The sequence below is a fragment of the Wyeomyia smithii genome, chromosome 3 (assembly GCF_029784165.1).
Source record: "Wyeomyia smithii strain HCP4-BCI-WySm-NY-G18 chromosome 3, ASM2978416v1, whole genome shotgun sequence".
NCBI lineage: Eukaryota > Metazoa > Arthropoda > Insecta > Diptera > Culicidae > Wyeomyia > Wyeomyia smithii.
Window position 1 is genome coordinate 149475348 of NC_073696.1, and position 26790 is coordinate 149502137.

The 26790-nt window shown below is 36.5% G+C and overlaps 1 long non-coding RNA gene across 1 annotated transcript in view; it reads left to right on the plus strand.

Moving 5' to 3' along the window:
• Positions 1-232: 232 nt before the first annotated feature.
• The window catches only part of LOC129732476 (uncharacterized), a 61878-nt gene continuing 35320 nt past the window's right edge, over positions 233-26790 (plus strand). Inside the window, exon 1 of the long non-coding RNA XR_008729268.1 lies at positions 233-505. This is a non-coding gene — a long non-coding RNA (uncharacterized LOC129732476). The remainder of the gene's footprint in view (positions 506-26790) is intronic.

Genomic DNA, 26790 nt, shown 5'->3' on the forward strand with positions numbered 1-26790 from the left:
GATTGAACTCCAACGAGAACTAAAAGTGTTAGAGAAAAAATTGTGCACGCGAAACAGAAAAAAAAAACAGCAAAAAAATAGTGAGGAAGAACATTGGTTACAAACTTTTATAGTGTTAAAAATAAACTTGGTTCTCACTCGCGAAGGAGGATATTGTGGTGACATTAGTGATTTAATTTTGCTTCGAGTGACTTGGAATTACTTTCATTAGTGAAAATACAGTCTTCCATCGACAGCAGCTTGCTGAAGTGGCAAAGAAACAATTACGAAACACGGAAATATCAGACGGTAAAAGAGTCAACAAAGAATTTAATGTTTAGTGTTTGATTATAAAGAGAATAAGCAACACCTGGAAGGTCCGTTGCCTTGTTATCAGTTTGTGCACCAAAAAAATCGCTTACTGTTTTACCCAAGTACGGCTGGTGATTGTTGCGAGTGTAAAACGATAGCGTAAAATAGAAGAGATGTCTACAACGATGGCCGGCTCCTAACCAAAAGTATTCGGGTGAGTGATTTAACATCTATTGATATTTTAAACGGAAAAAATTTTCTTTCTTAAACATTAACCATTCAAAAGACATTGACGATAAGTAGAAAGCGACACATATTAGAACACATGAGCGACCTCGGACAATACATTGGGCGAACCACAATCGTGCTAATTCTTCACCTTTCAATAATTAGAGCGGCAAAACTGGCGGCAGACCCGCGAGCAAAAACGGAAAAACAAAAATTATATAAAACGTAAACAAACTCGCACTGAGTTACTTAGAACGCGGTCAATACGTTCATATGTGGTTGCGCGAGTGGCTCTAGTAGCACGTATCTTGACGCTGACCAACACGGTAATAATCTAACGGGAAAACAAATGTGCTAGAGTAGGCCACGGTCAAGGTCGCACGACGAGAAGGGGCAAAGAGGTATGCTACGACGAGTTGTGACGTCGGCAACGCATACCACGAGCTAAGCGTAGTGAATGGGCGGAGGTTATACATGTCAATTATAAACAGCTTAGTTTTTAATGGCTGACTTTTGCAACGTCGGCACAAAAAAAATAAACAAATTTAAGCGTGACGCTTGAATGTGGTCAGCTGTGAAAATTTACGGTCAAGGCTACGGCGCATGGCAAGCGGGTTGAATTTTAGGCTACGAGGTTAACATATTTTCTCATGAATAAGGAATGGCACCTTACGCCGTCTGATGTAAACATTTACAACTTTTGATAAGTTGTAAAATGGGCCTTTAGAAAAAGAGTAAGCCTTTACAGACGGATATTTTTACAGTACTATTATTTTTTTAATAATATTTTAAAGCAATTATTATTAATGCTTGGAAATAATTTACAATAATTGTAATTATTATTCAAAAGAAACTTAAGAATTTCTTTTATCAGGTAGAGTAATATTTATTGTAAAATGGAGTACACGTTCCCAGAAAGAGATGCCATGCAGTGCATCCCAGAATATGACGGATCGGTAGACGAACTAGAAGCGTTCATTTACCATATTGAACATGTTGCCCTAGAAATACCAGAAGGAGTATCACATGCTTCACTGGTTTATATTGTTCTATAAAAATTAAAAGGCAGAGCTGCTGCCGCAATACATCGAATCAACGCAAACGCTTGGCCACAGGTTAAGCAGAATTTATTAAAGGAATTTGGAGTAAATATATCTATAGGAGCGGTGATTATTCAGGTAGAAACGTTGAGGCAGGGAGTGTATGAGGCCTTCCCTGAATACAAAAGAAGAGTACTTAAAATTAAGAGACAAATCGACTTCTCTGAAAACAAATGTGAGAAGTCTTGTATGATAGTGAGTCTCCGGTTACATTGCATAGCAGGGCTGCACGACAGCTTATCGAAAGAAGCCGCCGGAGGTAGAGAAATGCTGAACTTAGAAAAGCTGCTTGTTTACTTAGAAGGTTATGAAAAGGAGATCAAACATATCTCCGATATTGAGAATCGGTTGCGTGGCTTAGAATTGCTTGAAAAACGGCACGCCGCGCCCAAGCATTGTATCAGAAGCAGAAATATTTTCTCAATCAACCACACGGGTACGAGTTATAGAAAAAGGTGGTTCAAAAGAGATAAGCGTATCAGTCGCAGGACTAGAAATTATGAAAGATATAGCGGGAATCGGCCCAGTTATAACAATCACGACGCTCCTAGGAATTGGCGTAATCAGGAGAACTATGCCAGATACAGGCAGCACAATTATTATGGTCAGAGCGGATCAATGTACGGACGGTCCGATCACTCGTGCGACCGCAGACACCGAAATATTTTGAGTATAAGGCATACTTGAAGGGGGGATACAAATTACCCAAAACAAGTTATAAAAGATCCATTTGCACAAGAGTACTTCAGCGATGACTTCGCAGAATTGTGAACCCAGCAGCATAGAAATAGCCGATTGGAGGACCGCATGCAATCACATAAGAGACAACAGTGCTTGTGTGGCTAAGCGCGTCTATTACGATGTCAGAGGGTACTTAATGTTAACGCTGCTGGCTAAGCAGAATGTCCAATTTACGTTAAACTTAATCTTAGATACAGGTGCCTGTACGAATATAATTAATGCACGCATTGTAAACCTTTTGAATGTACCGGTAAATACACAGAATGTAACTACTTTTGGAGGTATCGGCCGCAACATTGTACGAACCTCAGGTACAATTACGTTGGATTTAATAGTCGGAGACTTCCACACAGCCCGCAATGAGGCTGACGTAGACAAAAACGAAATAAATAGGGAGCACCAAACATATCGGGATGAAGAGCCGAAGAACAGTTTTCTTGGCTCGAAGAATATTATGATGCCCAAGTTAGATCTAGACTCGAGGCTTGACTATGACCTGTTGGAGCACAAGCTGACACCAGAGTCAAAAGGTATTGCAAGAATTGAAAAACTACGGCAAGTGTTAAATTTGGCCCACCTGCCTGATATGAAATTTAAGACAGTGAAGAATATAGTTGAAAGCTTCGCAGACATTTTCTTTTTCGAAGGCGACAGATTGACTACGACTGACGCCGCCGTACAAACTATCGAGACGTCATCGGAAGTCCCGATTAACAAGAGACAATATAGATTTCCCGAAGCTACAAAAAGGCACATTAATAGAGAAATCGATTAAATGAGGGCACAGGGTATTATTAGACCCAGCACTAGTCCCTGGAATGCACCGGTATTATGTGTACCAAAAAAACCGGATGCTGACGGTAATAAAAGATACAGAATTGTGGTGGACTTCAGATCATTGAACGAAGTTACCAAGCCTTTTGTATACCCAATACCTCTTATAAATGAGATATTGGATAATGTTGGCGGATCAAAATATTTCTCCTCAAATGATTTAAAATCGGGTTTCTACCAACTCCCGATCGACCGCCGAGATGCGGATAAAACAGCATTTTCAACTCCAAAAGGCCATTTTGAATTTACGCGGATGCCAATGGGGTTGAAGAACAGTCCTTCAACCTTTCAAAAACTAATGAATACCGTTTTGTTTGAGATCGGGGATGTGAAAGCATTTGTTTACCTCGATGATATTATAGTTTACGGTGACACTATCGCCGACCACAATGACAACTTGCGCAAGGTATTACAAGCTTTGCGTAGACATAATCTAAAAATTGAACCAGCGAAATGCCAGCTCCTAAAGAGAGAGATAGAATATTTGGGACATGCCGTTAGTGAAAAGGGCATTAAGCCCACAAATGCTAATATACAGGCCATACAGAGCCTTAAGCCACCCACTAACGTGAAAGGTATAAGATCGTTTTTGGGTACAGTGAATTTTTACGGGAAATTTATCCCCAACATCGCGGAGAAGCGCAAGCCGCTGAATGATTTGTTGAAGAAAAACGTTAAATTTGTGTGGGGAAAATAATGCCAAGAAGCGTTCGAATTCCTTAGAGACGCGCTGATTACAGAGCCTGTTTTAGTCCGGCCAGATTATAAGGACACTTTTGTTATTACGACAGACGCTAGCAATTATGCTATTGGAGCCGTCCTGTCGAATGAAAAATCCATGCACCGGCCGATCGCATTCGCGAGTCGGGCACTTGTAGGTTCAGAAACAAGGTAGCATATTATAGAAAAAGAACTACTGGCAATTGTATGGGCCATAGAATAATTCAAACATTACATCTCCAACGCTGACAAGATTGAGACTGAAGTTGCAGGGTTTGGAATGCAGCATCAGGTACAAACAGGGAAGCGAGAATGTAGTCGCAGATTTTTTGTCACGTTTGTCAGATGGAACATGTCAGGGGCAAGAAAGTGCTCCCCACAGCACAGTGGGGCGACTCCATACAAAGGCTGGCCAAGCTAAAAAAGTGTCGATAAATGCGACAAAAACTTGGTATTTACATAATTTTGGGGCGCTGAACACGAATTTGGCATCAATTTTTTATTTGGAGTCGTCCATAAAGCACGAAATTAAATTTTTGATATTTTTTGGCACTTATTTTCTTTTTTATAGAATTATATGATCTTTGACCACAAGTAGTGCCACCGGGCGTCCTCCCCATTAAAAAAATACGTAATTTATGGACGAACCCTCGAACTAAACAAATTTTGCCTTAATATATATATAATTTTTTAATAAACTAAAACAACATAAGTAATACAAACTAATTACAAATTGAAAAAATCATCATCAGCATCATCATCTTCTGCTGTGATCGCTTAAATCTCGTGTTGAATTGTTTCCAGAAAATTTGAAGTTCATTATACTTATCAGCAGGAAAAATGTGTTTCGCTGCAATTTTCATTTCTTCTAGTAATTTTCGATGTTTCATTGTTTCATATATATGTTACCTTCCTAATCCGGTTTCTATGTTTGAAAGAGGACATTTAAATACATGTATAACACCATAAATTGACAACTTACTAGACATTAAATTAGGTGATGCTGCTGAAGTTGAAGGCTCCATAATAATATTCAACGAATTTATGAATTTGAAAACCAAGACACTGGAATGACACAACGTTTAAAATGAATACGAAAAGATGCGGAGGGCGACAACTGTTCTTTGTTGTTTTTTTCTCATAAAGCAAAATGTGTGCTTTACTTTTGTATGCAAACGAGTGCGAAGCACAAGCAACCTTCAAACGGGCTATTGTTAGCCTAAGAGTTGTTAGCCGGAGTTTGATGGTATGAATTTGATGCTAGTATTTGACACTTCAATCAATTTAGCAAATTTCATGATCATAAATTAAAAAGGGCTGAATGTTTTTAATATTGTTTTAAATTTGCAGAAAGTGATAAAGTTTGACATAATTAAAATTTCATAAAAATTTGTTTACTGTTTTCTTGTTTTACACTTATTTTATAACTTTTCATTGATAAATTTTGTGATTTTTACCCAAATTTATATTTTATCCTTACGGATTTAGTACGATAACATAAGTCTTCATTAACGGGGTATCATGGTTATGATTAAAATTAATCCTGGATGAAATTTCAACTTCAAAAATAAAAACTAAAAAAATCTGCTATCACTTTCTTTACTAAAGTGACAATTTGCGCAGTTTTGCGCAGCAGCGGACAAAATGCATTTGAAAGCCAACGTTTTTACCTAAATTTTGAATGTAGTCACAACCGTGGCAAACTGCGGCAACTAAACTTTTAAGCTACTTTCCTACAAAAAATCACGTTTTGCCTTTCTCCTAGAAAGGTATAGCAATCACTTGCAAAACCGAAAATATAAGTTCCTATAGGCTGGACATATCATGCTGTGGTATTAATTTTATTTTGAGTCACAACTAACTTTTGTAAAGAGCTTTTGTGAAATTGGTAAATGGTAAAGGATGATTAAAAATATTTAGAAAGCCAGAACGGCTAAGCGGTAGATAATATTTATTTCTTCAAAAAACAAAAAAAAATGACTGCAAATACGCCTCAATTTAAGTCGTGTCGCATTTCAAATGTAATATAATGTTCAAGCTGTACGGAAAATGTTGACTGTTTACACTTGGTCGGCGTGCGACCAGACCGAGCCAAGCGCCACTTTTTTGAAAATTGAGTTATTAGCACCAGTGAATGTGCAAACTGATAATCTATGTTCCATTAAAAACCCAAATTAATCCACCTAGCGGTCAGACCCAGCCTTTCTCATTCAATTTTTTATTTGTAAAAACAGATTTACATGAACGCTTCAATCCAATAAATGTATATTCACTCTTTAGGTTCTAAAATATTGATGTTGTAATTTAGGTTCTAAAATATTGATGTTGTAAAATATTGATGTGTTGTAATAAAAATGTTGTAAAAATGCAGTCCGGTCTGTCTGTCTGTCTGATCCATATAGGCTCGTAAACTACCGAACCCATCGACGTGAAAATTTATATGTAGGGGTTTTTGTGCCGATATAGGTTCCTATGATAGTTTGAGACCTCTCCCTCTTCTGGAAGGGAGGGGTCCCATACAAATGAAACATGAATTTCTGCACAACTCAAGAATAAACCAAGCAAATGAAACCGAATTTGGCATGTGAATGTTTCAAGGATAACTAATATGTCCATAATAGTTAGATGAAACACAAATTTGTGCACATCTCGAGAACTAATCAACCAAATGGAACAAAATTCGTCAGGTAAATGTTTTTAGTGGTAACAAATATGTACATAATGGTTTGACACCCGAATCCCTCTTCTATAAGGGAGGGGTCCCATAAAAATTAAACACAAATTTCGCACAGTTCAAGAACCAATCAAGAAAATACAACCAAATTTGGTATGTGACTGTTTTTAGAGGTAACAAATTTGTCCATAATCGTTCGACGCCCCTTCCTCTTCTGGAAGTACATGTTTCTTCACAAATTTCTGCACATCTCGCGAACTAATCAACTAAATGGAACCATATTGGCAGGTGAATGTTTTTAGTGGTAACAAATATGTGTCATAATCGACCTCAGACAATATTTTGGATTGTAAGATGGCAACTTCCGGTTTCTGGAAAACAGCCAAAAATGGCCGATTTCCACCCAATATAATAATATCCGGATCTAGAATAATACACAGGAGCTAAAATCGACCACAGATAGCATTTTAAATGCTAAGATGGCGACTTCCGGTTTCTGAAAAGAGCTGAAAATGACCAAATACCACCCAATATGAGTTTTTCTTTAACCAGTATGCCGCACAAAATCCAGAAATTGTCTCCAAATGCCATTATGAAATCCAAAATGGCGACTTCCGGTGTCGGAAAAACAGCGCAAACGACCAAATACCACCCAATATGGGTATTTCCGGGACCGTAATGATGCACTGGAGCCACAAATCGACTTCAGACAACATTTTGAATTGTAAGATGGCAACTTTCGGTTTCTGGAAAACAGCCTGAAATGGACGATTCTCATTAAAAATGAGTATTTCTGGAACCAGAAAGATGCACAGAAGCTAAAAATTGATCACAGACACAGTCTTGAATTTCAAGATGGTGACTTCCGGTGTCTGGCAAACAGCCGGAAATGACCAAATACAATTCAATATGAATTTTTTCGGAACCAGAATTACGCCCAGATGACAGAAATTGATTTCACAGGCAATTTTAAAGCCCAAAATGACGACTTTCGGCTTCTGAAAAACAGTCCAAAGTGACCAAATATCACCCAATATGAGTTTTTCTTTAACCAGTATCCTGAATACCATTTTAAAATACAAGATGGCGACTACCGGTTTGGGAAAAACAGCCTAAAATACTATCCAATATGAGTATCTCTGGAACCAGAATGATGCAAGGAGCTAACAATTGACCTCAGGCACCATTTTGAATTGCTAAATGGCAACTTATAGGCAACAGTCGGAAATGACCGAATAATACTCAATATGGATATTTCCGTAAACGTGATGATGCATGGAAACCAAACATTGACCCTGGACACTATTTTGAATTTGAAGACGACCACTTTAATTTTTGGAAAACAACCTAAATAACTAAATACCTCCCAATGTGGGTATTTCCGGTATCAGATTGAGCCCAGAAAATCTGCTGAAAATGACCGAATACCACTCAATATAAATATATTTAGAGTTAAAGCGATGTACACAAGCCAACAGTCGAGGATGTTGTCATTTCGATTAAAACCAATCATTTCAAACGAGTTGTTATTTGACTTTGATCATATCCTATGGCCGATTGGTTAAGCATTCGCAGACTTTAAACACATTGCAAGGAATCAATGAATTTGGAACGTTCAAATAGTACGATAGCACACTCAAATTATGTTAAGTCCACATATATCGATCAAAGCAGGTATAGTTTTAAACAGTCTTTGAATTTCTTTTCTTTCCATAACTTTTGAGCCACATATCAAATTGTTATGAAGTTTGTTATTTGTGAGTTTGAGAGATGCCTCGTTCGTATGACACTAGTAATGTTCAAATAAGTCATGTACTCTTTGAGATAATAGACTTTCGTTGTATTGTTAACAATTCAATACATAACAGTTGCTTAAGTTCGATTATAATCAAATGAAATGGGAACGTATAGGACAGCCAAACTTTGAAACCACGTGTTCAATCATAATTCATCAGTTAACCCTTAACTAGCCCGCTCATCTGATATCAATATTGATCAAATCGGTTGTGTAGTTTCTGAGATAATGAAGTTTCGTGATTTTCACAAGTCGGTACATTACAGATGAAGTTACAGTTCGATTACAGTAAAATTCAATAGGGTCTTCTGAGGCAGCTAGACCATTCATTTGACACTAATTTTGTGAAAATCGGGTTAGCCATCTCTGAGAAAAGTGAGTGAGTCCAAGTAGTCATCGGAATATGTTCCTTTGCATAGCTGGATTTCAAATTTTCAAACATAACAGGCAAACTAATAGTCCGATTGCAAAACAAATCAATAGAGTCTCATGGGGCAACTAGACCTTCTATTTGACACTGATTTTATGAAAATCGGTTCAGCCATCTCTGAGAAACATGAGTGAGATTAAACAGTCTTCAGAACACGTTTCTTTTCATAACTTTTGAACAACATGTTCAATCTTTATGAAATTCAAAACTTAAGGGTTTTCCAGGTAGCCCGTTCTTTTGAAACCAATTTTGTACAAATCGGTTGGGTAGTTTTTGAGATAATGATGTTTTATGATTTTTACTGTTTGATACATAACCTCGAAACTTAAAATCCGATTGCAATGAAATTGAATAGGGTCTTATGGGACAACAAGACCTTTCATTTGCAATTAACTTCATGAAAATCGGTTCAGCCATCTCTGAGAAAAGTGAGTGAGAATAAAAATCTGCACATACACACACACATACAGAAAATGCTCAGCTCGAGTCAAGTGATATATGCCATTCGGCCCTTTGGAGCACTTTTATATTTTCGGTTTTGCAAGTGATTGCTATACCTTTCTAGGAGAAAGGCAAAACGTGATTTTTTGTAGGAAAGTAGCTTAAAAGTTTAGTTGCCGCAGTTTGCCACGGTTGTGACTACATTCAAAATTTAGGTAAAAACGTAAGCTTTCAAATGCATTTTGTCCGCTGCTGTGCAAAACTGCGCAAATTGTCACTTTAGTAAAGAAAGTGATAGCAGATTTTTTTAGTTTTTATTTTTGAAGTTGAAATTTCATCCAGGATTAATTTTAATCATAACCATGATACCCCGTTAATGAAGACTTATGTTATCGTACTAAATCCGTAAGGATAAAATATAAATTTGGGTAAAAATCACAAAATTTATCAATGAAAAGTTATAAAATAAGTGTAAAACAAGAAAACAGTAAACAAATTTTTATGAAATTTTAATTATGTCAAACTTTATCACTTTCTGCAAATTTAAAACAATATTAAAAACATTCAGCCCTTTTTAATTTATGATCATGAAATTCGCTAAATTGATTGAAGTGTCAAATACTAGCATCAAATTCATACCATCAAACTCCGGCTAACAACTCTTAGGCTAACAATATATATATATATATATATATATATATATATATATATATATATATATATATATATATATATATATATATATATATATATATATATATATATATATATATATATATATTGTTAGCCTAAGAGTTGTTATATATATATATATATATATATATATATATATATATATATATATATATATATATATATATATATATATATATATATATATATATATATATATATCAGAGCTGCGGAAAGTCAATATCATACTACTGACATTACGCCAAAATGATGCAACACCAGAATCAGCCAACTACGATGCATGGTTCATTACAAAAGAGTTTGCGATGTTGCAATGATTCTTTTAGCGTCAACTCTCACTCTCATTTTTTTCTTGATATCTTTCTCGATCATTCGGGTATGGCTGTACTGAGATTGAACCAGCAGAAATATCAAGTTCATTTTGACAGCATGATGTTATGAGGATAGCAAACATAAAATCAATGATTTTTCTTCAATTGATATGTATGATATTGATATATGTCGGCGTGCGATCAGACTGAACTAAGCGCCGTTTTCTCAGATTGAGTTATTGACACCCAGTGGATATGAGAAGTAATAATCTATCTATTATGAAGTAACGAAATCGTTTGAGCATTTGATAACGATATTATAACAAAAATTCTCTGTAACAGCTTGTATACAGCAATTACGGCGGTAAATGTTTTTCGACGCTTGGTTCGGCTTGGCTGCACACCGACTAAAAGCATTGTCAATAAACAACTATTACTTCGTTTTGTAACTGAGCGTATTTTAGTTTGGTACATTTTGAATCTGTATGATCATTCATTTTTATTCTCAGTAGAGAATATGCTTCTTCATAACACCAATTGTAATAAAAAGGATTCTATTAATATTTTTCAAATGATCTCATATCTGAAAAATAATATTACATTTTTATTTGTTTTTTGACAGCATTAGTTTATTAATTTGATTCTTGAATATTATGCTTGTTGTAGGTTAAACTAAAGACAGTGTTAGTTCGCGGCAAAAAATGAATCGCGGGTGGCAAAACAGAAAACTTTTAAATATGTATGGGTATGTATATTTATATACAGATCCTGTTAAATTTTGGCACGGTTCAACTTTGAAACTGTTCAATTTCGGTTTGAAACGGTTTTGCTTTTCCCCTAGTTTTCATTCATATTTTCTTTTAACGAAGAGGATGGCCGGAGTTAATCGACTGGTTTCGGATATATGGCCGGAATATGTTTCAGTAACATGGTAACGATGATCAAAGCAGTGTTTAGAAGTGCTTAAAATCCTACCGTGCCTCTCATTGAAAAATGTTAAAATGCGGACCTGTTCCGGTTGTGTTCCGAATACTCGGGGTTGTTGTGCCAGCCCATCAAGCGACACCTATAACCACTGGTATGAAAATTATAAACCTAGTTCAATGGTAGCCGTATCTTGAGTTGGGATCGTCACGGACCGAAAAGCAGATCGAATTTAAAAAATCCAGATAGCAACAAACTTCAAGCTGGCACTGACATAATCACGCTGCTGAAACGATTTTTGATATTCCAAAAATCACCTTGATTTGCATTGCAGTGATATTTCCGAGTGAACTCTGTATATTCACGCCGATTGACAATGAGAACCCGAAAATGGCAACAAAAGAGACAAGATATTGAATCACTTGTCGGATCTCCACGCTTACTGTGATGGTTGCTGGCTATTCATGAGAGAAAGAAACGAGTGCGATGATATTTTCTCTCTCGTCATAGTCAGCATGTTGCTTGGATTAATCGCAGCTCTGATATATATATATATATATATATATATATATATATATATATATATATATATATATATATATATATATATATATATATATATATATATATATATATATATATATATATATATATATATATATATATATATATATATATATATATATATATATATATATATATATATATATATATATATATATATATATATATATATATATATATATATATATATATATATATATATATATATTTATATATATATATATATATATATATATATATTGTTAGCCTAAGAGTTGTTAGCCGGAGTTTGATGGTATGAATTTGATGCTAGTATTTGACACTTCAATCAATTTAGCGAATTTCATGATCATAAATTAAAAAGGGCTGAATGTTTTTAATATTGTTTTAAATTTGCAGAAAGTGATAAAGTTTGACATAATTAAAATTTCATAAAAATTTGTTTACTGTTTTCTTGTTTTACACTTATTTTATAACTTTTCATTGATAAATTTTGTGATTTTTACCCAAATTTATATTTTATCCTTACAGATTTAGTACGACAACATAAGTCTTCATTAACGGGGTATCATGGTTATGATTAAAATTAATCCTGGATGAAATTTCAACTTCGAAAATAAAAACTAAAAAAATCTGCTATCACTTTCTTTACTAAAGTGACAATTTGCGCAGTTTTGCGCAGCAGCGGACAAAATGCATTTGAAAGCTTACGTTTTTACCTAAATTTCGAATGTAGTCACAACCGTGGCAAACTGCGGCAACTAAACTTTTAAGCTACTTTCCTACATAAAATCACGTTTTGCCCTTCTCCTAGAAAGGTATAGCAATCACTTGCAAAACCGAAAATATAAAAGTGCTCCAAAGGGCCGAATGGCATATATCACTTGACTCGAGCTGAGCATTTTCTGTATGTGTGTGTATGTGTGTGTGTGTGTGTGTGTATGTGCAGATTTTTATTCTCACTCACTTTTCTCAGAGATGGCTGAGCCGATTTTCATGAAGTTAATTGCAAATGAAAGGTCTTGTTGTCCCATAAGACCCTATTCAATTTCATTGCAATCGGATTTTAAGTTTCGAGGTTATGTATCAAACAGTAAAAATCATAAAACATCATTATCTCAAAAACTACCCAACCGATTTGTACAAAATTGGTTTCAAAAGAACGGGCTACCTGGAAAACCCTTAAGTTTTGAATTTCATAAAGATTGAACATGTTGTTCAAAAGTTATGAAAAGAAACGTGTTCTGAAGACTGTTTAATCTCACTCATGTTTCTCAGAGATGGCTGAACCGATTTTCATAAAATCAGTGTCAAATAGAAGGTCTAGTTGCCCCATAAGACTCTATTGATTTGTTTTGCGATCGGACTATTAGTTTGCCTGTTATGTTTAAAAATTTGAAATCCAGCTATGCAAAGGAACATATTCCGATGACTACTTGGACTCACTCACTTTTCTCAGAGATGGCTAACCCGATTTTCACAAAATTAGTGTCAAATGAATGGTCTAGCTGCCTCAGAAGACCCTATTGAATTTTACTGTAATCGAACTGTAACTTCATCTGTAATGTACCGACTTGTGAAAATCACGAAACTTCATTATCTCAGAAACTACACAACCGATTTGATCAATATTGATATCAGATGAGCGGGCTAGTTAAGGGTTAACTGATGAATTATGATTGAACACGTGGTTTCAAAGTTTGGCTGTCCTATACGTTCCCATTTCATTTGATTATAATCGAACTTAAGCAACTGTTATGTATTAAATTGTTAACAATACAACGAAAGTCTATTATCTCAAAGAGTACATGACTTATTTGAACATTACTAGTGTCATACGAACGAGGCATCTCTCAAACTCACAAATAACAAACTTCATAACAATTTGATATGTGGCTCAAAAGTTATGGAAAGAAAAGAAATTCAAAGACTGTTTAAAACTATACCTGCTTTGATCGATATATGTGGACTTAACATAATTTAAGTGTGCTATCGTACTATTTGAACGTTTCAAATTCATTGATTCCTTGCAATGTGTTTAAAGTCTGCGAATGCTTAACCAATCGGCCATAGGATATGATCAAAGTCAAATAACAACTCGTTTGAAATGATTGGTTTTAATCGAAATGACAACATCCTCGACTGTTGGCTTGTGTACATCGCTTTAACTCTAAATATATTTATATTGAGTGGTATTCGGTCATTTTCAGCAGATTTTCTGGGCTCAATCTGACACCGGAAATACCCACATTGGGAGGTATTTAGTTATTTAGGTTGTTTTCCAAAAATTAAAGTGGTCGTCTTCAAATTCAAAATAGTGTCCAGGGTCAATGTTTGGTTTCTATGCATCATCACATTGAGTATTATTCGGTCATTTCCGACTGTTGCCTATAAGTTGCCATTTAGCAATTCAAAATGGTGCCTGAGGTCAATTGTTAGCTCCTTGCATCATTCTGGTTCCAGAGATACTCATATTGGATAGTATTTTAGGCTGTTTTTCACAAACCGGTAGTCGCCATCTTGTATTTCAAAATGGTATTTAGGATACTGGTTAAAGAAAAACTCATATTGGGTGATATTTGGTCACTTTGGACTGTTTTTCAGAAGCCGAAAGTCGTCATTTTGGGCTTTAATTCTTTAATTCTGATTCCGAAAAAATTCATATTGAATGGTATTTGGTCATTTCCGGCTGTTTGCCAGACACCGGAAGTCACCATCTTGAAATTCAAGACTGTGTCTGTGATCAATTTTAGCTTCTGTGCATCTTTCTGGTTCCAGAAATACTCATTTTTAATGAGAATCGTCCATTTCAGGGTGTTTTCCAGAAACTGAAAGTTGCCATCTTACAATTCAAAATGTTGTCTGAAGTCGATTTGTGGCTTCAGTGCATCATTACGGTCGCGGAAATACCCATATTGGGTGGTATTTGGTCGTTTGCGCTGTTTTTCCGACACCGGAAGTCGCCATTTTGGATTTCATAATGGCATTTGGAGACAATTTCTGGATTTTGTGCGGCATACTGGTTAAAGAAAAACTCATATTGGGTGGTATTTGGTCATTTTCAGCTCTTTTCAGAAACCGGAAGTCACCATCTTAGAATTTAAAATGCTATCTGTGGTCGATTTTAGCTCCTGTGTATTATTCTAGATCCGGATATTATTATATTGGGTGGAAATCGGCCATTTTTGGCTGTTTTCCAGAAACCGGAAGTTGCCATCTTACAATCCAAAATATTGTCTGAGGTCGATTATGAAACATATTTGTTACCACTAAAAACATTCACCTGCCAATATGGTTCCATTTAGTTGATTAGTTCGCGAGATGTGCAGAAATTTGTGAAGAAACATGTACTTCCAGAAGAGGAAGTGGCGTCGAACGATTATGGACAAATTTGTTACCTCTAAAAACAGTCACATACCAAATTTGGTTGTATTTTCTTGATTGGTTCTTGAACTGTGCGAAATTTGTGTTTCATTTTTATGGGACCCCTCCCTTATAGAAGAGGGATTCGGGTGTCAAACCATTATGTACATATTTGTTACCAATAAAAACATTTACCTGACGAATTTTGTTCCATTTGGTTGATTAGTTCTCAAGATGTGCACAAATTTGTGTTTCATCTAACTATTATGGACATATTAGTTACCCCTTAAAACATTCACATGCCAAATTCGGTTTCATTTGCTTGGTTTGTTCTTGAGTTGTGCAGAAATTCATGTTTCATTTGTATGGGACCCCTCCCTTCCAGAAGAGGGAGAGGTCTCAAACTATCATAGGAACCTATATCGGCACAAAAACCCCTACATATAAATTTTCACGTCGATGGGTTCGGTAGTTTACGAGCCTATATGGATCAGACAGACAGACAGACCGGACTGCATTTTTACAACATTTTTATTACAACATCAATATTTTACAACATCAATATTTTAGAACCTAAATTACAACATCAATATTTTAGAACCTAAAGAGTGAATATACATTTATTGGATTGAAGCGTTCATGTAAATCTGTTTTTACAAATAAAAAATTGAATGAGAAAGGCTGGGTCTGACCGCTAGGTGGATTAATTTAGGTTTTTAATGGAACATAGATTATCAGTTTGCACATTCACTAGTGCTAATAACTCAATTTTCAAAAAAGTGGCGCTTGGCTCGGTCTGGTCGCACGCCGACCAAGTGTAAACAGTCAACATTTTCCGTACAGCTTGAACATTACATTACATTTGAAATGCGACACGACTTCAATTGAGGCGTATTTGCAGTCATTTTTTTTTGTTCTTTGAAGAAATAAATATTATCTACCGCTTAACCGTTCTGGCTTTCTAAATATTTTTAATCATCCTTTACCATTTACCAATTTCACAAAAGCTCTTTACAAAAGTTAGTTGTGACTCAAAATAAAATTAATACCACAGCATGATATGTCCAGCCTATAGGAACTTATATTTTCGGTTTTGCAAGTGATTGCTATACCTTTCTAGGAGAAAGGCAAAACGTGATTTTTTGTAGGAAAGTAGCTTAAAAGTTTAGTTGCCGCAGTTTGCCACGGTTGTGACTACATTCAAAATTTAGGTAAAAACGTTGGCTTTCAAATGCATTTTGTCCGCTGCTGCGCAAAACTGCGCAAATTGTCACTTTAGTAAAGAAAGTGATAGCAGATTTTTTTAGTTTTTATTTTTGAAGTTGAAATTTCATCCAGGATTAATTTTAATCATAACCATGATACCCCGTTAATGAAGACTTATGTTATCGTACTAAATCCGTAAGGATAAAATATAAATTTGGGTAAAAATCACAAAATTTATCAATGAAAAGTTATAAAATAAGTGTAAAACAAGAAAACAGTAAACAAATTTTTATGAAATTTTAATTATGTCAAACTTTACCACTTTCTGCAAATTTAAAACAATATTAAAAACATTCAGCCCTTTTTAATTTATGATCATGAAATTTGCTAAATTGATTGAAGTGTCAAATACTAGCATCAAATTCATACCATCAAACTCCGGCTAACAACTCTTAGGCTTACAATATATACATATATATATATATATATATATATATATATATATATATATATATATATATATATATATATATATATATATATATATATATATATATATATATATATATATATATATATATATATATATATATATATATATATATATATATATATATATATATATATATATAATTATAGCAGTCGCGTTGCGAGTGGCTCAAAATAAATATTTATTCTACCAAAAACTTACATCTAACTTGATTATTTCACTGAAAGTTACATTAATTATTCACGCGAAGTCACTGATCGACTGTACTCCACTAAACTGCTAAACGAATGTCGCTGAATTCCACTGAGTGGGGCTATTTAATAACTATAACTGCTGAGCTTGCAATTCTACTCTCGCTGCTACGTGTTGCGTCCGGTCCCGATTAGAGTTGCTGATGCGTCCGTTTTGTTATGCTGTTTCCTGATGGTCGTTGATTGTTGCTATGTGGGTTCAAAGTATTGATTATGCTTATTGGGCAGAATGCCCTTCGGTGTCCACCGTAATTCCTCCGGGGGGTAAAGAAAGGGCGTCCTCGACCTTCGTCTCAATTTTCGTCGGTTTATTCCGTTGTTCCAAGATACTCGTGGCTGGTTTCTTAGGGCTTCGAATCTTTATGACTACTTTCTTCCTACGGAGACAGATAAAGATCATGATTGTTATTGTAATTACAGTTGTTGTTGATAGTCCTCCTAGTAAGCTGAATATCCATATTTGGTGCGAATATTGCTTCAGTTTGACATTGTCTAGTTGTTTCCTGTTGATTAGAGTATGGTTGGTCAGAGTAGAGAGGTTGTGTTGTTCCTTTATATTCCAGTTAATCCTGAGGTTATGAAAAGCTCCTTGAAGATCTTTCATTTGGCCAATTACTTCTGTGGCCGTGAAAGTTTCGTTGGCTATTTTAATACTGCAATTATAAAATGTTATGAGTATGTTGCCAGTAAGCGTCCTGTTTTCCGGTCCACAATTTGACGTCATGTTAATTTTGTTTGCGTTGTTGACCAGTAGTTTGTTCTCTGATAATAGATTAATTTGTGTTTCCGTTGTCTGTTGTGCATTACAATGGCTTACGATGCCCATAACTATTGCATAAGTACAATTGTCTCTCAGCGGTTGTATGTCGGAATATCGTTGAACGAACTTCTCTGGGTTTATTGTAGTGAATATTTGATGATTTGATCTAACGATGTATTTTGGAACGTTAGCTATAACCTTGTTGTTTACGATCAAGGGTATTATTTCTATTATTTCTGATGATCTTTTATCCATTTCCGGAATTTCTAGTATGTATAAAAGTAGATCGTTTTTTATTACGATCTTAGGTATTGCGTAATTAAGCGCTTCTTCGGGGAATTCTAGTTCGAATCCTTGATTTTGTAATAGTGAGTCCAGAAAAAACACTTCTTTGAGTGTTAGTAACTTGTTGCTTGCCAATGAGATCCTTGCCCTTATGATTGTGTCCTGAATTTCTTCGAGGATGTCGTTGATGGTATCTATGTAGAGTATCAAGGTTAGTGCGTCGATTTCCTCCAAAATGATCTTGTTTGTTATGAATTGCTGTTCTATTAATTTGTTGATCGTAGAAGTCATGTCTTTGATTCTGTTGTTGATAACGTTGTTCACCTGGAACTGTCTGTTGTTTTCGTTGATTAATTTGTTCATCGTTGTGTTTAAAAGTCTCAGGTCATCTGCGTCGGGGTTGCCTGCTAACCACTTCCATGCGCTGCCGAGAGTATCCCATCGCTTAGCTCGCCTACTTTTAGTTGGTTTCAATTGGTAAAAATTGTTAGCTAATGTTCTACTTTTCTGTAAAATTAACTGTGTCATTGGAAGTTGTGTATCTGTTTGTCTAGCTACTTTACTGAATAAAAATACATTTGCTTCTAAATCTGTAAGGTTGATTGGATGAATAATTTTAGGTACTCCTGTTTGAATCCTACATTCTCTGTGTTTAACTAACAATACAGGATCGGAATTAAGGTCTTTGATTTCTAAGTGTTGTAGTCTAGTAAATGTCATACAAAAAGTTATAGTAATAATGATAATTCCTGTTATTTTGAACATTTTTTTTTTTTTTTTTATTTCAATCTTTTGATTTTATTCTTGTGCCTCTTGATATTCCTACTATTTTCAAATGTCCTATCAGTGACTTTTTGTGCGATAGTTTTCTTAGCTCTAGGTTCTAGTTTTTCCTCAAATTGGGTTTAACGAATACTTCTTGATTTTCGTTTAGATCTGGAGGCTCTTCTTTGAATTTGTTTTGTTTTTCTTGTCTTGCTTTTGCTTTATCTAAATTTTTTCTTACTTTCGTGAAGATCTCTTGGGCGTTGTTATCAATGTCCGGTCGGTTGGCGATGTTGTTCTGGTTGAATAAGACCTCATTAGGGGTGTAGCCAGTAGGCGAATGAACACTAGAATTATAAAGGGAAACTGTTAGTTGAATTAAAGCGGGGGTATCTAAGTTAGGAAATTTGTGTTTGTTTGTATTTAGCGTTTCGATGATCGTCGAGTGGGTCTTCTCCACTTGTTCGTTACTCTCCGATGATGATGCGTATTTCAGGCAGGTTCCAATATTATCCAGGTATTCCCTTAACTGTATCGATCTGAAAGTAGTCTCATGATCTGTGATTATTTCTTTTGGATTACCAAATGTACAAAAGTATTGTGCCAGAGCGTTTTTAACATCTATGAGATTTTTCGTGTCCATTGGTATTAGCTGAGCATGTTTTGAAAAGCGTCGACTAAGGAGAGGAAGTTACATTTGTCTATTGAGAATATGTCCATGTGTAATCTGTCGAGTGGTTTTTCAGTGATCGGTCGGGGAGAAATTTTAATATTGTAAGGTCTTCTGTCATATTTATGCATATTACAGATCGTACATGTGTTAACAATTGTCTTGATTTTTGCGTGCATACCCGGGAAAAAGTAGCTTCGTTTCAGTTGGTTTTCGTTTTCGGTTATCCCTCTGTGGGCGCGTTCGTGCTCTTTAGTGATAATCAAATTTTGTCTGTTCTCATTTGCTACATCTTCGACTCTATGTTGTGTAATTACGAAGTGTCCAGATTTTTCAAAATGTTGTTTGTAAACTTCTTGTATTGTGCCAATTAGGTTTTCGGGAGCCATAATAGCCGATTGTTTATTGTTATGATATCTTTTTAGCATGTCTGTAATTAATTCTTCATTGAATTCTTGTCTGCAAATAGTAACTCGATTGTAGTTTGGGAAGGGGGATTCTGTGAGCTCCGTATCAAAGTTAGCAATTCTGAATATGATTTGGTTGTGGTAGTAGTTGATTGGTCGTTCTGTACAATGAATATAGTGGTCGTCTGAAATGTCTGCAGAGTGTACTGTTTCAGTGTCTGTTAAGTCATTGTTGTTGTCATTTGTTTCTGTCGGGGGATCGTTTTGTTCAGTGGCAGTCTCAAGATTCTCTGAATCTGATGTAGATATCTCAGAAATGTTTACGTTGACGGTTGTGTGGTTTTCTATTTTCCGACTAAGGGCGTCTGCGACAACATTCGTTTTTCCTTCCTTATATTGTACGTCATAATCAAAATTTTCTAAATCAAGCCTCCATCTTAAAATTTTTGAATTCTTTGTAGAGTTTTTAATAAACGTAAGGGGTTTGTGGTCAGTTATCAATGTAAATTTATTTCCATACAGATACGCTCGATATTTGTCCACTGCCCACATAATTGCTAGTGCCTCTTTCTCTGTCGTAGAGTAGATAACTTCTGTTTTGTTTAGAGTTCTACTGCCCAAAGCAATAGGTTTCTCTACGTTGTTCTGAATTTGCGATAATACCGCGCCCAACGCATAGTTACTGGCGTCGGTTGTCAATATAAAAGGAAGATTGAAATCCGGATAGGTAAGAATCTGATCTGAAGTTAAAATCTGTTTAAGTTTTTCGAATCCTTTCTTATAGTCTTCGTCATGTATATTAATTTGCCCATCTTTCTTCAAATACCTCGTAAGAGGTTTAGCTAATTTAGCGTAGTCTCTTATGGAGCGTCTGTAGTATCCAGTAAGCCCTAGGAATTGTTTGATTTCTTTTTGCGTAGCTGGAATTTTCCAATCAAGAATTTTTGTAATCTTTGTAGGGTCTGGCTTTATCCCTTGAGGTGTAATTACGTGTCCCAGGAACTCTGTTTCTCTTCTCAAAAACTCACATTTGTCGAGCTGTATTTTGAGATTGAATTCAGAGAGCCTTTTCAAAACTTTTCCAACATTTTCCAAATGATTTTTAAGATTGTATCCGATGATAATGATATCATCTAAATACACATAGCATATTACACCAATAAAATCTTGTAAAATATTATTCATTGCACGCTGGAAAGTTGCAGGTGCATTTTTAAGACCGAAGGGCATTCTCGTAAATTCGAAATGGCCTTGGTCGGTAGAAAAAGCTGTTTTGGATTTATGTAGAGGATCCATCTCAATCTGATGGAACCCAGATTTTAGATCAAGTGTTGTGAAGTATTCAGACTTCCCCAACCTGTCTAAGATCTCCTCTATCCGATGCGTCGGGTTTTTTAGGCACGACCCATATAGGGGAGGAATATGGACTCGTTGAGTGAGTTATAATTCCATTACGAAGCATTTCATTAATTTGTTCCTCAACATCTTTTTTAAAATGATGCGGGTACTTGTATGATTTGGAGTACGTCGGTTTGTCGTCCTTTGTCGGTATTTGATGTTTAATAGCTGTTGTAGCAGTAAGTTTTTCGTCGGTTTTCAGTAACACTCCCTGGTTGTTCAAAATAGTTTTAATTAACTCTTGTTTTTCCAATGCGGACAGATGTTCCATTCTAATTAAGCTGGTTATTGTTTCCTCATCTAATTTGGAGTGATAGTTTCAAAATTATTGACTTTTATTTTCAACTTTCCATCCATTACTGGTAAATCATCTTTGTGGGTGAGAATTCTTATGGTTGATTTATTATTTTGAGATCTGTAAAGACCCGGTTCTATTATCGCTGAATTATTAAGTTTTTGAAAATTTGGTACTAACCAATCACCATTTGTTGTTGTACTGATTTCGATGTGATGAGAGTTTAGTTTCGTCGTAGGGAAATATTTTTTGTAAGGTATACTAATGTTGCCAATTTCTAACTTCTCTTTATCATAGTCAATTTTGGCTTTAGTCTTTGCTAGAAATTGAGAGCCAATAATCCCGTCAAAAAAATCGTGAAACTTAAGCTCATAATATGTCTGAGTGGGAAGGTTATATCCAATAAGGTTCCCTTTTCCTTTCCTATTAATGTTGTGGTTTCCAGAAATGTTTTTAATTTTTGTGTTTTTGCTCGGTTTACAGTTTGTCAAAATGCCTGGGCGAATGATGTTCTTATTCGCACCTGTGTCAATTAAAAGTTTTATGATTTGATTGGTTTTACTATTCCGACTGGTAATGAAAGGTAAATAGTTTAAGTTGTGTTTTGGCGTCTTTGCACCCAACAAAAATTCAGATCAATGTTTTCTTCTTCGTTTTCAGAGTCCGGTGATTTTTCATCATCTGTAACCTCATTGTTGTGTATTTGTCTTTTGTTAAGGGTAAGTTTGGTTCTGGTCGAACCCAGTTCCATAGGTTGAGGAGAGTCGGTATCGTGTTCTGGGGGTTCTGTTTTATTTTTTGTATTTAGTTGGTTTGATGTTTTTTTATACGTGGAGGGATTTTTACTGTCATAATTATTGTTTTCTTTATACTCTTTTTTGGGGTGAAATTTGGATTGTTTGAAATTTTCCATGTTTGAAGCTGTGCTCTCTTTGCTTCTAAATTTGCACACAAAAGCGTAGGCCGCTTCCATATCTTCGGGGCATGCCGCCTGCGCATACCCAAAGTATGGCTCTTTTAGGCCCGCAAGAAAAGCTGCCAACGCATCCTCTTCTATAAATGCGTTGATCGCCTCCCAGTTGTCTTTATACTTTGGCTTCTGCTTGGCTAGAGATTTTATATTTTGGCATATCTCTTTGCATTTGTTGTAATATTTGCGTACTGACATATTGTCAGTCATCTTGTTTTGCCAAAGTTGGCTTTTGTAGAATGTTAGTTCTTGACGGTCGCCCAAGGCGTTTGTCAAAATCTCTTTAACTTCGTTAAAATTCTGTGGGTTGCCTGCAAGGCAAATGATGTCTTTTGCCTTGCCCTCGATCTTATTGATTATAGCCGTTGTGAAAATTTGGCATTGGCAATCTGACACGAGGTCTTTAAAGACCAGGAGTGTATTTTCTGCTGTGGTCAGCCACGCAGAAAGTTGTTTCCGGCTCCCGTCAAAGCGTGGAATTGCTTTGATTGGGTCTGGAATTTTAAATAGGTTTTCTATATTTGCTGCTGGTGCGGGCGCAGGTGGTGCATTTCGACTCGCACTCGCGTTATTTTGTAGCAAAGTATTGAGTGTACTTTGTTGTTGGTTTTGTTTTTCTGTTAGCTCGCGCAGCATTACAGCCAAGCTGCTTATGTCTGCTGTTATTTGTTCCATCGTGTGGCTTTCCGTTTCGTTCGAATTGTCGATGGACAATGAAGTCAACAACGGAATATTTATTTTTAAAGGTACGTGTGAGTACTCTTCTGAGCAGTCGGATGAGGTATCCTCTTCTGCTTCTGAATCCTGCTTAGTTAACTTGAGTAGTTCCCTTGCTTTCCGTAAGGCGGACCTACTTTCTGCCGATTGATTTCTTGGAAATTTAGGCATTCAACTAATGGATTTTGATATTGGTTCTATGGGCTCTGTCTTGTAGTTTTCCCTATAGAATAGAAAAAGGTACACCTATCTTGTAGTATGTGGCCTTTCTTCCAAAGAAGCCTATCTTGTAGTACTTCTCCGGAGTGGTAGGGAGAAAAAGGTACACCTATCTTGTAGTATGTATCCTTTCTACCAAAGAAGCCTATCTTGTAGTACTTCTCCGGGACGTAAGTAACACTTTTTTTTTTCAAATCTTTCAGATTTACTGCAGGCACCTATCTTGTAGTATGCCTTGCGAGTTCACTTGAGCGGGAATAAGCAAAGAAAAATGAAAATTACTTACGATTTTAAAGAAGGTTCCGGGCTGACGATGCTGGTGCTCCAGGTGTAGTGTGGCGGGGGATCCTCAACTCCTTAAACGACGGTTTTCTACGCAACCTTTGGTGCCGCGGATGCTTTCACTTTCAATAAGCACAAGGGGTCACAAATGTTCTTATATCCAGTAATCGCGGGATCACTTTGTGAATGGTTATTAGTCAGTCACTTTCCACTGTTCTTTTCCACACTTTCACTCAGCCGGTTCCCGAAGGCTGCGCCAATTATAGCAGTCGCGTTGCGAGTGGCTCAAAAAAAAATATTTATTCTACCAAAAACTTACATCTAACTTGATTATTTCACTGAAAGTTACATTAATTATTCACGCGAAGTCACTGATCGACTGTACTCCACTAAACTGCTAAACGAATGTCACTGAATTCCACTGAGTGGGGCTATTCAATAACTATAACTGCTGAGCCTGCAATTCTACTCTCGCTGCTACGTGTTGCGTCCGGTCCCGATTAGAGTTGCTGATGCGTCCGTTTTGTTATGCTGTTTCCTGATGGTCGTTGATTGTTGCTATGTGGGTTCAAAGTATTGATTATGCTTATTGGGCAGAATGCCCTTCGGTGTCCACCGTAATTATATATATATCCAGTTCCCGAAAGTCAAGTTACACGAGATTGTAACATGGTGCAAATGATAGGAAGAATTTGTGATTTCAAAAGAAAAAAAAACAAAGAACATTATTGTAATGGAGCCACGGAGCATCCAATGTAAAAAGACAAAAAAAAATAATAATATTTACATAAACGATGTCAAGACAATGTAACAACGAATGCACCTTCGAATATTATTTTTTCTTGTAAAATCAGATGAACAGAATATACACATCAAAAAACTATTGTACACATTCAGTAGGGGAAGACGGTAACCTTATTGTCAAAAATCGAGAAAATTACGGGCATAGATTGTAAGTAGAAGCATAGAACAGAAAATAAAATTTAAGAGGCCCGTACGCGAGTGAAAAGTAATTTTAGACAGCAAGTGGAAAGGAAGTAACAAACCAAAAGAGAATTGATGAATTATTAGCAAAAAAATAAATGCACCACTTGCTTAGCAGGGTTAGCACGTAAGATAAAAAAAAGACACCAAGCAGCCAAACGACGAGATGAGCGAATTAACGATTGCGGACTCTACAGACCACGAGGAGATGCCACCGAGTCGCCAGAAGACAGCAGTTGGCGCTAAGGGGAGACCGGATGGTGGGAGTCGATGGCGGGTGAGGTATTTCGAGCAGTATCAAGGAGAGAACAACCACAAGCCTCCAGTTTCTAGACCAAGGGAAAAATCACGAACGGGGCGAAGCCGCCAATACAACACAGATCCCAGACAACATAAAAAAAATGGGCGAGAGCTAACCAGATATCAGTTATCGATCTGGTTTAGCTCAGACTAATCGAGACAGCATCAGTTACGCATTAGAAAACTTCCTAAGAAAACTTCATGGGGAGATTGCCAATCGATGTAAAATCACCAACGGAAATCAAGGGGACAATATCCTGGCCGACCCCATTTGAATTGCAAAATTCATGTTTGCATTATACATCAAACAAACGGAAAAAAACAAGTGGAAACACCCCGAGACAAAAGTAGGGCAAGCCAACGAAATCAGCTGACACCTTACTGCCCCAAAGAGTCCACTGGCCAAGCTTTGAATTTACGCCAAGTAAGGATTACCTAAAGTTATTGAACCCCGTAATAATATAGCAGCAGCAACCCAACGTAAAATAGCATCAACCAGGCATACAGCTGCATGCGCAGTATGGAGAGTGCGCAAGTGGGAAAGCAAACGCGGCAGGCGCAGGGCGGAACCTCGCCAAAGAAGGAATTCACACAAACACAAACTCGAACGCGGCGAACCGGGCGAGCCTCCACTATGACGGCGCGCACGGCGCTCCGGGTATTCGACCGACTACACCAATGACGACATCACCAGGCGACGAATACCTCCACCGCCGGACACTTCCCCCAGGTCCAAATACGGCAACCAAGCAGCAAGCACCAGTACGCAGCACCAGCACGCAGCCGATATGAGATGTAGGGGGGCCGAATAAGTGTATGTAATATGTTGTGCAGAACAGTAAAGAAAAAAAAGAAGAAATATTATGTAAATAAGACGCACCAAAAAAAAAGCCAACATAACTAGGCATTAGGCCGTTATCTCATCACGATAAGAACCACCTCGGGAGAGTGGGGAGATGTGACGTCACACCCCGCGAAGATTACCCAATGTTCCGTCACGATGCATCAGAATTCAGGCTAGAAACCATAGTTTGCTGCCGAGCTTACTCAAAACTGTAGAGAATCAAAACAATTTTAACATGAACTAGAGCATTAGCTTGCCGCAGAGCTCACTTAACTCGCAGGAAACACCTAGCAATAACATAGCATTCTAGAGCATTCCTATTATGAATCGTTGGCCGAACAGAACGATAACAACTAACGAGGCATTTTTATTATGAAACCAAACAGATAAATGACAAAAACACCCTTTTTATGAATAGTATTAAAACAATAACCACGCGTCCTAGTTATGAGGCGTCGAACGATCGGTGGCTTACGAAATGTAAATATCCTAACGAGCATGCCACACAATGTTTACCTTTCAATTTAACTATAAGCAAAACAGAAGCCGGAGGCATAGCGTCACTCACGGTTATCTTCAGGCACTCACGGTTGCGCGCGGTACCGAGAGCTTGCGGATACTCACAATTAGCGCGCGAACAAATACCGTACGCTCTCGCACGTGCTCCGATGCCCGCGCTCTATAACGCCCGCGGTATAATATATGTACATAAATTCAACTCGAAAACGAAACAGAGTAATAAATACTATAGGTTAGAATAGAACCGCTAGATAGGCGATAACTCAGGTCGGAGGAGAAGAGTCTCTTCGCTCTGAGTAACACAGGTTAATATTTAAGCAAAATTGTAACTTAATAAAAT